The sequence below is a fragment of the Leptosomus discolor genome, chromosome 9 (genome assembly GCF_034619465.1).
Source record: "Leptosomus discolor isolate bLepDis1 chromosome 9, bLepDis1.hap2, whole genome shotgun sequence".
Classification (NCBI taxonomy): Eukaryota; Metazoa; Chordata; class Aves; order Leptosomiformes; family Leptosomidae; genus Leptosomus; species Leptosomus discolor.
Genome location: NC_141399.1, coordinates 20,702,595 through 20,715,014, shown reverse-complemented (window position 1 = coordinate 20,715,014; position 12,420 = coordinate 20,702,595). Strand labels below are relative to the sequence as shown.

At 35.9% G+C, this 12,420-nt stretch overlaps 1 protein-coding gene across 1 annotated transcript in view; it reads right to left on the bottom strand.

The window, feature by feature from the left end:
* The window catches only part of CENPP (centromere protein P), a 146,901-nt gene that overhangs the window by 23,539 nt on the left and 110,942 nt on the right, over positions 1–12,420 (bottom strand). The window lies entirely within an intron of this gene.

The window sequence follows — 12,420 nt, the reverse complement described above, 5'->3', positions numbered from 1 at the left end:
TACTGGGGAAATGTTGGGGAAACAGCCTTGATGCTGTGTGAGCCCTGCTCAGCAGTAGTCAAAACCCTGGTGTGTTATCTAGCTACCAATGCACAGCACGGTGAGGGCTGCATCTCAGGCAGACCCATTACATGGGTATTTCTGAGCAACAAAGAACTGAAAATAGAACTTTAAATTTATCAGAATGATACTAGTAATGTGATGGGATTTCTGCAGAACAGAAAACTTACAATGTCTGAAAATATTAGAGCAATGTCTTTGATACAGATTTATATACCCATAATTAAATGGGCATTTGCTGAAATTAAGATCCAAGACTACAAACTTACAGGAATGAAAAAATATTTGTATAGATAGTCTTCGTTTTATACAAAGTTTGAGTACAGCAGAAATTAGAGCTATTATATGAACTATGGCAAGGACAAAAAAAAAAAAATTATTCCATCCTTTGTATTTATGCTGCAAAATGTGATTATCTTAGGAAAAAAGTTAGAAACCTCAAAATTATATTGATGAGTAACAATACTCAATACTGACACATGAGAAAAACCAAACTCCAAACGAAGCTCATTGTGCTATTTTAGACACACAAAAGACATACTCAGTTGCAAAGATGAACATTTTGGAAAAATACAAGTCAGCAAATAGCTGAAATATAATTGCCCAACATACAGGGAAGTGTCAACATTTGAACCTGAAAAAAGAAGTGATACTATTTGAAAGGAAAGACAGAAGGACAGTGAAAATCTTACACGTTTGCTTACAACAGCCAGGGTTTTAAAATCGGATATATTCAAGCTAGGTAGACAACTTGCTTTGGAACACCACAGAGAACAGGCTCTAGACAATGAAATACTGAAAATCCTACTACATTTCTTCACTGATGCACATAGAGGCACCGGCCTCACATTTCAGGTAGTTGCTGAAGGAAGGCTTCACAGATTACTTTCATCTGTCTGTTCATTGGCATTTTAGCTATAAAGTGAGAAAAAGATATCTCAAACTGAAAATGGTGCTGTGGTATTGAATGGAAACATAACCAAGAGACATTGGGTTGTGGCAATAATTAGTGTCTTGAGAAAGTGAATGCTAATGACTATTAATATATTCTATATACTGTTCAATTCAGTGAAGAAATGGAATTGGGATGCAGTTACAGCCGAAAAGCAAGCTTTTTTTATGTACATAGGTCCTAGCTACATGCACTTCATACTGGAATTTTAGGTTCATTCCCACCTAAAGAAATACTCAATGCTTTTTGCAATGTATTATTAATATTTTAAATATGTGAGGAAAATCTGTTTGTAATATCTCTCAAGGTTTCCCAGCAACATTTTTTCCTTCTCTTATGTTTTTTTCCTTAAGGATATTGGTGACCACTGATTACAAAAAGGAATGCAGTAACTGCTATAGGTTTTAGAAATGCAGTGTACTGCCAATTCCAAATTTCCCATCTCATGTTTTCTGCTGACTGTAACAGTTATAAATTTATTTTTTTTCCCCCATTGCTATTTTTTTTCCAACTATAAACTCATGTGTTATATTTAAAAAAAAAACAAATCAGTAATTTCAAACTTCAGGATTCCATCTTTGTCTCTGATCAAAACCAGCCAGCAACTGCAAAGATGCAGCACAACAACTAAGAGTAAAGCAAATACAAAAAATTCATTACATTCATTACTTTCAATTCATTCATTGAAAGGCTAAAAAAAATGCTGCTATAATTTTCAGCACTGTCTTTTTTTCTTTCAAATTCCTGAACAGAACAGAAATAGCTTTAAATTCCTGAATGCGGATGTGTTTTTTGACTCGCAGAAACAATATTTTCATCAGTGTTTTAGGAATAAATTAAATAATGGATCCAACTTCAACATAGCCCTTCTCTAAATAACATAGTAAAACAGGAGGCATAAGGAAATGTGCACTAATGATAATGTGAGAGAAAGCTATCAAAAATACGGATGACTGTGGAATGTTTCAAGCTACAGAATGTACTCTTGGTACCAGGTGAGCCATGGTAACAGGTCATAGTGTACAGAGGCGGTTCTTTTTGCCCCCAGATAAGGACATTGATAACTTGTGTGCTAAGGTATGCATACATGTGGCTGCTGCTCACCTGTGGCAGCACTAGAAAGATCCCATGAAGGATTTCAAGACACTAGAGATAACAGAAGGACAGTACTGTATATGCACCTGGCCCACCCTGACCTGTTGTGCTACTAATTAGACTGCAACATGAAAAGGCAGAATATCTGCAGAATTAAAAAGGGGGGAGGAGTAGTATCAAGTTTTCCCTTGATGCTCAAGGGAAAAATGACAGGATAACCAGATTATAATTATTAAATAAAGGTAAAAGTCTTCAAAACTGGGTCAATAGGGAAGATACAGACCTTGGCAGGCTATATATTTTGAATTGGCTGAGAAAAGAACTTGTGAGGGGAAAAGGGGAGGAAAAGGAAAAAAGGAAGATAAGGTAAAGCAAATAATGTGATCAGGGCTGCTCAGGGGCACCCTAGGACGTAGCCCTGCACCTGATCATAAAGCCTGGAGAAGAGTAAATCTGTTTATGTTCTGATCACACTTGTGTCTGACTGCCTCCTGTGGTCAGGAGGACTTGGGGTGCGCTTTCTGGCATTGATGAAGAACTACCAGAATGGGTGGGACTAGGTATCCTGAAATCCTAAAACTATGTAAAGGTGAAGGACTGAGATATGAAATGTGGCACGAGCACCATTCTAGATTCAAGTGTCTAACAGTGCTGTAATAATGCTTTCAGTTTTGTTTTCTAATCTTTACCTAATAATGACTAATGTTGTATAGGCTGCTTTGGCTGGTATCAAGCATTGAGCTGGTATTTTCATTGCAAGCCCTGTTTAAAGACCTGTGTGGAAGAAAATAACAATGAAGCAGTCAAGTCACCTTTGGAGGTGCTTCACCTAAGGTTTAGCCAGTCAGTAAGGAGTGGATTTCCTAAGATTGAAGGGGCCAGTGCCATTTGCCTTGTCAGGATATCTTGGAGCGCATGCCCTACAAGATAAAACCTCACTGGGTCTACTGCAGGTATGTATGATGACTGGCACCTCAATTATGATTTGAAGAAAAACTCTCAGGAGCTTAAGATATGACTAACAGGTAAATAAAGGATGCCTTCAGTAAAGGTGCTGCAATCTGGAAGACATGAAAAAACTACGTCTGTAAGAAGAAACACAAAGAAGCAAAATGTCCTAACAAAATAAGGAGATTAAGAGGAACCGAACAGGTGACAGATATACTACCTATAGCATGACACACTGAGCAAGAAAGGATGGGTCACACTGTGTAGATACTGTAAGGAAAAAACTTCACTTTCATCCAGTAACGGATATGCACAGTCATGCAGAAGATGTGGACTTTCCAACACTTGTATATGATATTTCTCACAATCAATTTATAATTGCAGAAAGCAGAACATTTCACAGCTTGATGTCTTGCAAGGAACATCATGTTGTTCCTTTAATACTGTTCAACAAGACAATATCAACATGTAGCATGTTACACATAAATCATTACCTAAATACAGACATATGTAAAATACTCTCATATAATTCTGAAATAACATGAGTCTCCTTTTTTATTTTAAAGTCACAAAAACATGTCTATTTTTAATGTTTTGGGGTAGGATAGGAAGATATCCAGATAACTTTTTTTGGGGGGTAGGGGGGTGGGAGTGGGTGCAGCAGGGATAGAATTAATGTCAACAAAATTAAAAATCTGTAATTGTACTCCATATGCACAAGTTCCACAAAAGCTCAAGTACTCAGAATCCATAACACTACAGGCTTATCATTTTGGGCTTTTTTGTATAAATTACAGAACAGTCTGTCATGACTTGCTTCAAAAAAAAGACGAGACTGATGCTGTCTGTCCACTTACATAATTTTCATCTTTTTAATCAACGTTGGTTTTCCCTCTTTTACTCCACTTTTGTACTGCATGGCTGCTGCATACATTGTCCGAACCATCATAACTTGGCAACTTATCACTAGGAGTCAGCTCTACAAATACTCCTGACTCTTAAGTTCTACTTAGATCTCAAAGCTAAAGAGCCAACAACGCCAGCATGAAAACACACTGGCTTTTCTCCAATTTTTTTTAGAATACATGGAATAAGAGAAGAAAAAAATTATATACATCCATTTGAAGCAGCATTGACTTTATTTTTTTTTAAAGCCTATTTGAAAGTCACCTTCAATCACATTTTATAATCAAGCATGCTATATACCCTTCTGAAGTGCTTCCAAATTCCTTAGGGTTTGCTAACTATTAATAGAAATAAGAGACTGGTTCTGTCTGGAGAAAAGTTGGCTTAGGGGAATTCTAAGAGTAGCTTTGCAGTATCAAAGAGAATACAAAGCACAGTTCTTTATGGATGTGCATGCTCAGAAGGATGAGAGATAAAGAAAAAATTCTTCTCAATGGCAGTCAGGCACTGGAACTGGCAGCCAAGAAGTGTAAACTCTGTCCTTGATGCCTTTCAAAATCAACTGAACAAAAACCTGTTCTGAGTACAACCTTCACCCTGCTTTGAGCAGCAGGTTGGACTAGATGACCTACATGACCTCAGTACACTCATACAGTAATTTAAGAAGGTGATTTAAGCAATACTGTGAGTTATCAGTGGCCATCTAAAATAAATGCATTCTTTCCTCTCCTCTGATAAGCTAGGCTATACCTAAACCAATATATCTTAAATTAGCTTAATGAAGGCTATTCCTGTTCTATTCACGTGTTTTGTTTGGCCATTATGCAGATAAAACATCACATTTTTAAAAGGTATGATGCAGAACTGAGGTTTCATTTGTCTTAAGCTATGATCATAAAGTTACTTCAACTCTGCCTTCTATTCTGATACACCATCTCTCAAATTCTCAATCTTAAACTGACCAACCCCAGATGCTTGACTTCATAACTCTGCATCAGAAGTTTTAATTTTTTTTTTTAACATATTGTCCTTATATTCTTTCAGCCTGCTGGCTTTCTTTGAAGACTAAGGCATTACACTTCAGGCATTTTCAAGATGATTAAGACACAGATGTTGTTCCTTCTCTGTTTCAGCATACTCCATGTATTTCAGTAGCCTTTCAAACAGAATTTTAAAATCTATAAGCCATTTTCAACAGCACAAATTCTTTTATATTAAACTTACACACTAATTTTACTCCCTCTTCTGAGATTTAGAACAGAGCCACAGTAGTGAACATAAGTTTTTCCTCTCACCATTCATTCCTGCAGGAAGAAGCAAAATAGATTAAAAAAAAAAATAACAGTAGTACTATCATATGCTGACTAATACTTGTCCTTGCTGAAAAGAAGAGAGGCTACTGATGCCCTCAGGAAATTCAGAAAAATTAGAATATGATGTTGTGGAGAAGCAATGTAGAAATCTATGCAGACAGGATAAAGAAAAAGCAGTGGTGAAAAAGATTCCTTTTGCCACTTTAGAAGTAACTCCATAAGATCACAAAATACTATTCTCTAATTCATAAATATTCTTGTATTCCTTCATGGTATAGGAGTAGATATCATAAGTAGGTAAGTTTTATCTATTATTACTGTCTGAGGAACTGACTGTGAACATACAGACGCAGAGGAGAGCAAAATGTTATTGATGTTATATGTAGTTCCAAAACTAAATCTCTGTGGGAACCTGTTGAATACATACATCACCTAAAGTTTGTGCTTCAATTCATCCTGTGCCAAGGACATGGATACTTTAGGAACCAAACTTTTTGGTACAAGAGGCTATAGTTACACTACCCACTGTGGTCAACAAGTTCTGTTGGGATAGTAGAAGAAAATATCCCACTGTTGCTCCATATTGCCATAACTAGCCACTTTGCTATATGGAGATAAGGTACGCCTTTTTAGCTTAATAAGCATACTTGCTCTTACACACTTCCCTAGTATAGTTTTTAAAAGATTCTAATTCTTTGTTTCATTTCTATCTAATGTGGGAGCAGATCAGAAAACTGAAGCAGAAATTACAATTACCAATTACAACTACCAGAAATACCTGAAATTTCAAACAATGCTTTGCAGCAGTATAGGGATCCAGGAGTGTTGCTGCCTTAACTCACGGGATCCTTTATGTTCACAGGAGTGAGATTTAGATTAGTGTTTGAAAAGAAGGTCTTTTGAGAGTGAAACAGAAAACAAACTTATTTCAACTGTATCAATTGCTTAAAAGCCTGTTTCCACTATTGGTTGTCATCTAATAGGTACAGCTAGAGAAGTTACAAAAATCTGTCATAACCACTATGAAGAAGCCTGATGCCAACCTCAATTCTAAGCCCTCTTTTTCACTGAAGATTTCCTTGAATAATTTCCACCGGACAATTTCAGCAATGTAAGAGGGAAAGCCTTGTCCCTCTACAAATAACAAGTTGTAAGGAAAAGAGATCAGCCTAGATTTTACAAAGAATCCGTGCCAGAGGCTCCAGACTTCCACATTCATTTCACACATCCTATGGCTCTCGCTCAAGACACTAAGCAACAGTGCTCTGGTGGCAGTTTACAGTAAGATAGAAATTAATAAAGTCATTTTAATTATTAGTCACTACTGTTTACCCTCTGTCTCTTCTCAGAGGAGACCATTCCGTATTAAGGCATCTTAATAGACAATAACATTCATATTGCACAACTCAACTCAACTGACTAACCTGCATATGGGATGGATAGGCATACCAGTGCTTACAAACGAAGCAGATGCTGGCAACTTGCTCTGCTCTCAGAGTGAATTATTCACATAAACACAGTAAATATTAGATCCCTGAGGATACTGCAATGTTTTTCACTAAAACAGAAATTACCTGAACTGCATATGTCTGAAATCATTTGCAAGGCCATCCCAGTCCAAGGTTTTTGCTGAATATACAGTATTTTTTTGTTAGTTATATGACATGCAAGTTTGCATGGAAGATTTTAATGTAAATAACGATATTAAAACAATATTATTAATCTTGCATACATTTAAATCTTATTGGAAGGCAGATGATATCCATTTTCAGACACTACTTTTTACAAATTAAAAACAACTCCAAACCCTCCAGATATCAGGTAACCATGGGACACTCTCTTTTAACAGCTCCTACAATTTTCAAACGTTATTGTTCATTGTAGGAAAGTGTAATGCCATTTTCATGAAAAGAGAGCTATGTCTTTGCAGAGCTCCTTAACAAAAGTTGAGAGAAAGCTAAGCAAGGGCCTCAGAGGCATTCTGTTTCATACTAATGGCAGGTACTACTAAGATTGCAAAGCCATACTCTTATGCCAAGTAACCAGAGGGGTGAAGGAGAACAACAAACTAGATTATTTATGTTTAGCGCAGTAGGCTTTTGTTTGGATATTTTAACTTCAGTGTGTGTAACAGAAATGCCAGATGGCACCAGATACATAATAGGAGAAACTCCATTTTGGCGTGCATATTAAGGTAGAAGAGTGGTTCAAAGGTGGCCACAAGGAAGCTAAACATGGATACCACCAGAACTATAATGCCTCTGGGACTTTTACTCACATATTAGAACCAGTAACATTATCAGAGGAAGTGTTTGCTTACCAGCAATTGCTTTCTGTGCGAAACCCAGACCATGGAATACACACGTAACAGATGAATGGATCCTTAAAATTAGCAAGACTTTGTGCTTCACTGCTCATGCCATAGCATCTGTTTTAGAGAAGCCTATATACTGATCAATAACACCTTAAGAGATCCTTCAGTCTGCTTAGAAGATATAGGAATTCAGTGATCAGAAATACCACATCCAAAGCAGATGCATTAAACCAGAGCTTCACATGAGCAAAGGCTGGCCAGATTCACCTTGTAGGCCTACTAGCAGGCAATCTTGTCTCCCAGCCAGGCAGGCTTTCTGGAGATGTGTGCCTCAACATTGTCAGAAGATAATCGTGAGAGAGCGATCAGAAGTGTAAGAAGCCACATTTAAATATATAATGAAGTGAACTCTGTCACTTTTGTCTCCAATAAAGACAGTATCATTTAAATACATAACGCCTTTTACCTGACATGCACAATTTGCTATTCTTTTCCCCACTTGTGCTAGAAGAACTGTTGTCCTATTGTTCAACTTGCCCTTTACAAATCAATGCTTTTAGCACAGGTACTGAACCGTGCTATCCCATTTCAGATGTTAGCTCCATTCGTTAAGTATCACTATCTCCATTCCTTTTAAACAGCTCCAGACAAACTACAAAAGTTTAATATTTCTTCTTTTGACTTTGCGAAGCAAAGCGCAGTAGAAACTTTATGACTATTTTAAGAGACAATGTGTTTTCCCTGTATCTTTCGACCACATATGGGCTAACAATTATGGTTAACTCAATGGTTATACCATTCCACGACTATTTGTCTAAACATTCCTCAGAGCATGAATTCAAGCAAACAACAAATTTTTAATGTCAGAAGAACTCAGACAACTCCATCTACCAGGTAAATTTGTCATTTCTGAAGCTGAGCAGACTCACGGTCTCATCAAACACTGACACTCCGCACAAGCTCTATCTGGGGATGAAGGAAAAGGCTCTGCTGGCACACAAAGGACTTGTGGTAACGTACAATTATTGCCTCCCTTCCTCCCCTCAGTTTTCATGTTTGGATTACTAACTTCACTGCAGCTTCTGCATAGCTGTGCTTCAGGATCATGTTTCAGGATGCAATTAGCCTTACAAAAAATGAAGGGAAAATGCTTCAGTCATTTTATTTTCCATGCATAAGCTACAACTTACGGTGAAATCATTGCTGTAAATGGACTAAAAAAAAATTTTCCATGCCAAAACTTCAACAAAAAGGTTTGCTGCTTATAGATTATAGGCTATAAGGGCAGGAGCAGATGAAGAAAATGTGACTTGAACAAAAAAGTTTAATTTTAATAAATGTTTTTATGTTAATGTTACACTTGCCAAAATGCATTATCTCTGTAAAATAATAAATCTACATTAAAATCATGTCACCTGGAAACTAAATACATAAACCAGAACTGAATAAAATACACATTTTTTCACGTCTTTTGAAAACACTCCATTTTCTTGTTCCTTATGTAACTAAGTACTGAAAGAGAATTTCCAGCTGTGCCTTGTCATCCCTTGGACCGAACGTATTGTGCTGCTTTTCATTTTCTGTAAGCGAGCTTTTTAGTTCTCCCAGTAACAGTATTAGCTGATTCTCTGCACACAAAACAGAACAGCACTTTGTCCCCAGGGAAAGAAGCTATTTCAGACTTAACTAAGGAATCGTCTAACATGTTTCAACAATCCCTACTGTTTCTCTGTTTGTTTTAAAGATATCACTGTGATTTTGTTTCATTTGCAACTGGAGACTAAATGACACCAAGCAGAACCTGCTGTTAGGTTAGATTACAAGGTAAAATGTTTTAAATTTTAAATTACTGCTTAAAGCATGGTGTTGAATGGCTTAAACTAAATGTTAACTTTGCACTATGTATGAAATAATATTAGCTGTATTTAGCAATACTGAACATAAATGCTTTTCTAGATAAAGTATGCAATATCAGTTGATCTGCTTTTTGTTTGGTATGAATGTTTGCCACGCACTTCAAGCTTAAACTAACTGAAAGTGTAATCAGTTTTGCTGGTATGGCTAAATATAACGCATTTCTACGCAATAAATTTAGAAAAGAGTATGCAAAAAATCTTGGTAAATCACTTTAACCCCTGTGTATCATGAGAAATAACCGTGACATCTTAGAAACATGTTTGAATTTAGACTGAATATATAAAGATAGATTATTTAATAAATTCTGATACTCTGGTATTTCTAAAGGGTCACTGCTTTAAAAATTAACATAATAGCAAAATGACAAATACTGAGCTTACTGAAGATAAACATTTTGAAAGCTACAAACTGCTGAACCCATTACATGATAAAACTGAAGGTAACAAAGATGCTTACACATACTATGCATGATCAAAAACATTTATGGGTAAAATTAAAGAAGGTATAGCAATGCAGCCATGTTAAGAGTGTCTGGCAACACAAAGATATAACAATTTCATTATATTAGCTATCTATAATTTTATTTTGATATGTTTTCATTTATTGCAAAAATCATATAAGTTGAATAGGTTGAATTTTCCCCAAATCAATAGCTGGCTGGCACTATACTAAATATAACTTCCTGATAGATAATCTGAGGATTCCAGTCATGGGCAGTAAAGGCCCAGTGTATTTAAGGCCTTTTTCTTATATGACATTCACAATTTGGTCCTTAAAATGTGAGACAGCACTTAATAAATAAGGCAAGGAAAGAAACTTCAAAATGTAGGTCAGCATTCCACATGCAAGGAACAGCATTTGGTTGTAAGCAGCAGTATTCAGCTTTCAGTGCTGAAGAGCTAAGGTGGTGTGAAAATATAGCATATAAACTTGCATATATGAACAGGATTCGTTTATAAAGAAATATTACTGGGGGGTTGTTTTCTTCTGGGTTGGGTTTTTTTAATTTGTATTATAATGTACTTAATGAAAACAAGTTTCACTTAAAATAATTGGATTTACTATAGAGTTTTACTCTATATTGAAGTTAACAGCAAAACCCTGAGACATCGTTGGTACAGTAAATGTCCTGACTTTTAAAAATACACGCACAAGAATGGAAAAGTATTTTATCATGCCATTATATGCCTCTGGTCACAGGAAGAAATGGTTAAACGTTAAAAAAGCCCAAATGTAACGTAGCAGCATTGTAACTACATAGCTATGGTGTTATTATAAAGTATACTATAAAAATGTGACCATAATTAAGATGTCACTAACAAAACAGAATGAATACACATGATCAAGACTTTTCTTTGTATATTCAGTTTTCCCTAAGGGCTCTTTTCATGTTTCATTCAAACTTGTGGAACAGAAGTTTACCGTGTAATTTTATAGCCAGCCATTACTGTGCAAGTTGGAAACCAAAACCATTAGGTCATTCATCCTGCAAGCTGAGGTACTAGAAACAAGCACTTTCTGAAAAAGAACAGACACCATCAATGCAGAGTACAAGCTTCTGCATCTATTTGATAGGTTAACTAACAGTAATTTCTGTAAATAAAAGGCCAGTATAAAGTCTCTACGGCATTTTGGAATAACTGATTTCTCATGGGTAAAAAGCAGTAAACTAAAGTCTGGATTAGTTTCAGAACCCTTATGACATGAGATGTTACTTGGATTTGTGTGAGATGCATCTCAAATTCCCTTTATATGGAAACGAAAACATTAGCTTAGCTTAACAACCCTGCAAATTAATATATATATATTTGCTAAAATATTTTAAAATTAAAATAGTTGAACGCAGAAACTACAATACTAGAAAGAAATAAAGGCATACTAGTTTAAGCTTATTTACTGCCAACTTCCCATTTGAAAACATGAGAATAAAAAAAATATGAGAATTATGCTGTGGAAAGCATGAAAAACACACAATCAATCACATGCCTGTTAAATAAAAGTTAAGCAACTTGTAATAAAAAGTTGACCTATTATATAAATCAGAAAATACCAAGATGTACAAACTTTTTAAACAAATCTGATTCAGGCAAAAAACACGGTTCAAGTTCCTGAAATAATATTATCCTGTATTTATGCAATATAAGACTATAAGACTACATAAGAATAGAAAACTATAAGACTAACTCCAAAGTGAAAGACTACATATGAAGCCAGACTGATGAACATTAAGAAAAAGCATTTTTTAATCCCCTCGAGACTTCCTTAGAGAAAGACCATGGACATTCTCTAAGCCTTGTCTTGGAAACAAAGACCAATTCTCAAGTTCTTCACTAATTCTCAACATCGCAAGATTACTAGTGTCTTCAGACTCTACCATCCCACTTAAAACAGGCCACAGGACAAGAGCATTTCTTTTTTGAAAGAATTATGTCAACAGAGCTATGACAATCAGTAATAACTTTGGACATGCATGGCCTTATTTCCACACTGGTATAGCCATTGCTGGATAGGCTTTCTATGCATACTCCTGAATCTTGACTGCTCTGTTTTGGAATGCCACCTATTGGTGACAGTAGTTCTGTCAGAAGCCTAAGAAGGCTCAAGATATAGCCATTTTGAATTTCTTAGAAAGTAAATACAGAACACAATACATTATAGAGCAACCTTTTTAGACTACCTACGCTTAATAAAAACTTCCACTAGAAAAGTAGATGTGAGAGGTCACAAATAGTGTTATTGTGATCAAATTTCCAAAAGGTCTTCTCTACAGCAGAACAAAAAAGATTCTGTTAAAGAAGAGGATGGTCAGAAATGAAAGCAAAAGCAACATCTCTTTTCATCTGTGGTGAAAAATACCTTGCACAGAAATGACAAACCAAAAGCATTTGGGACAGCTTATCAGAAACGAATTGGGC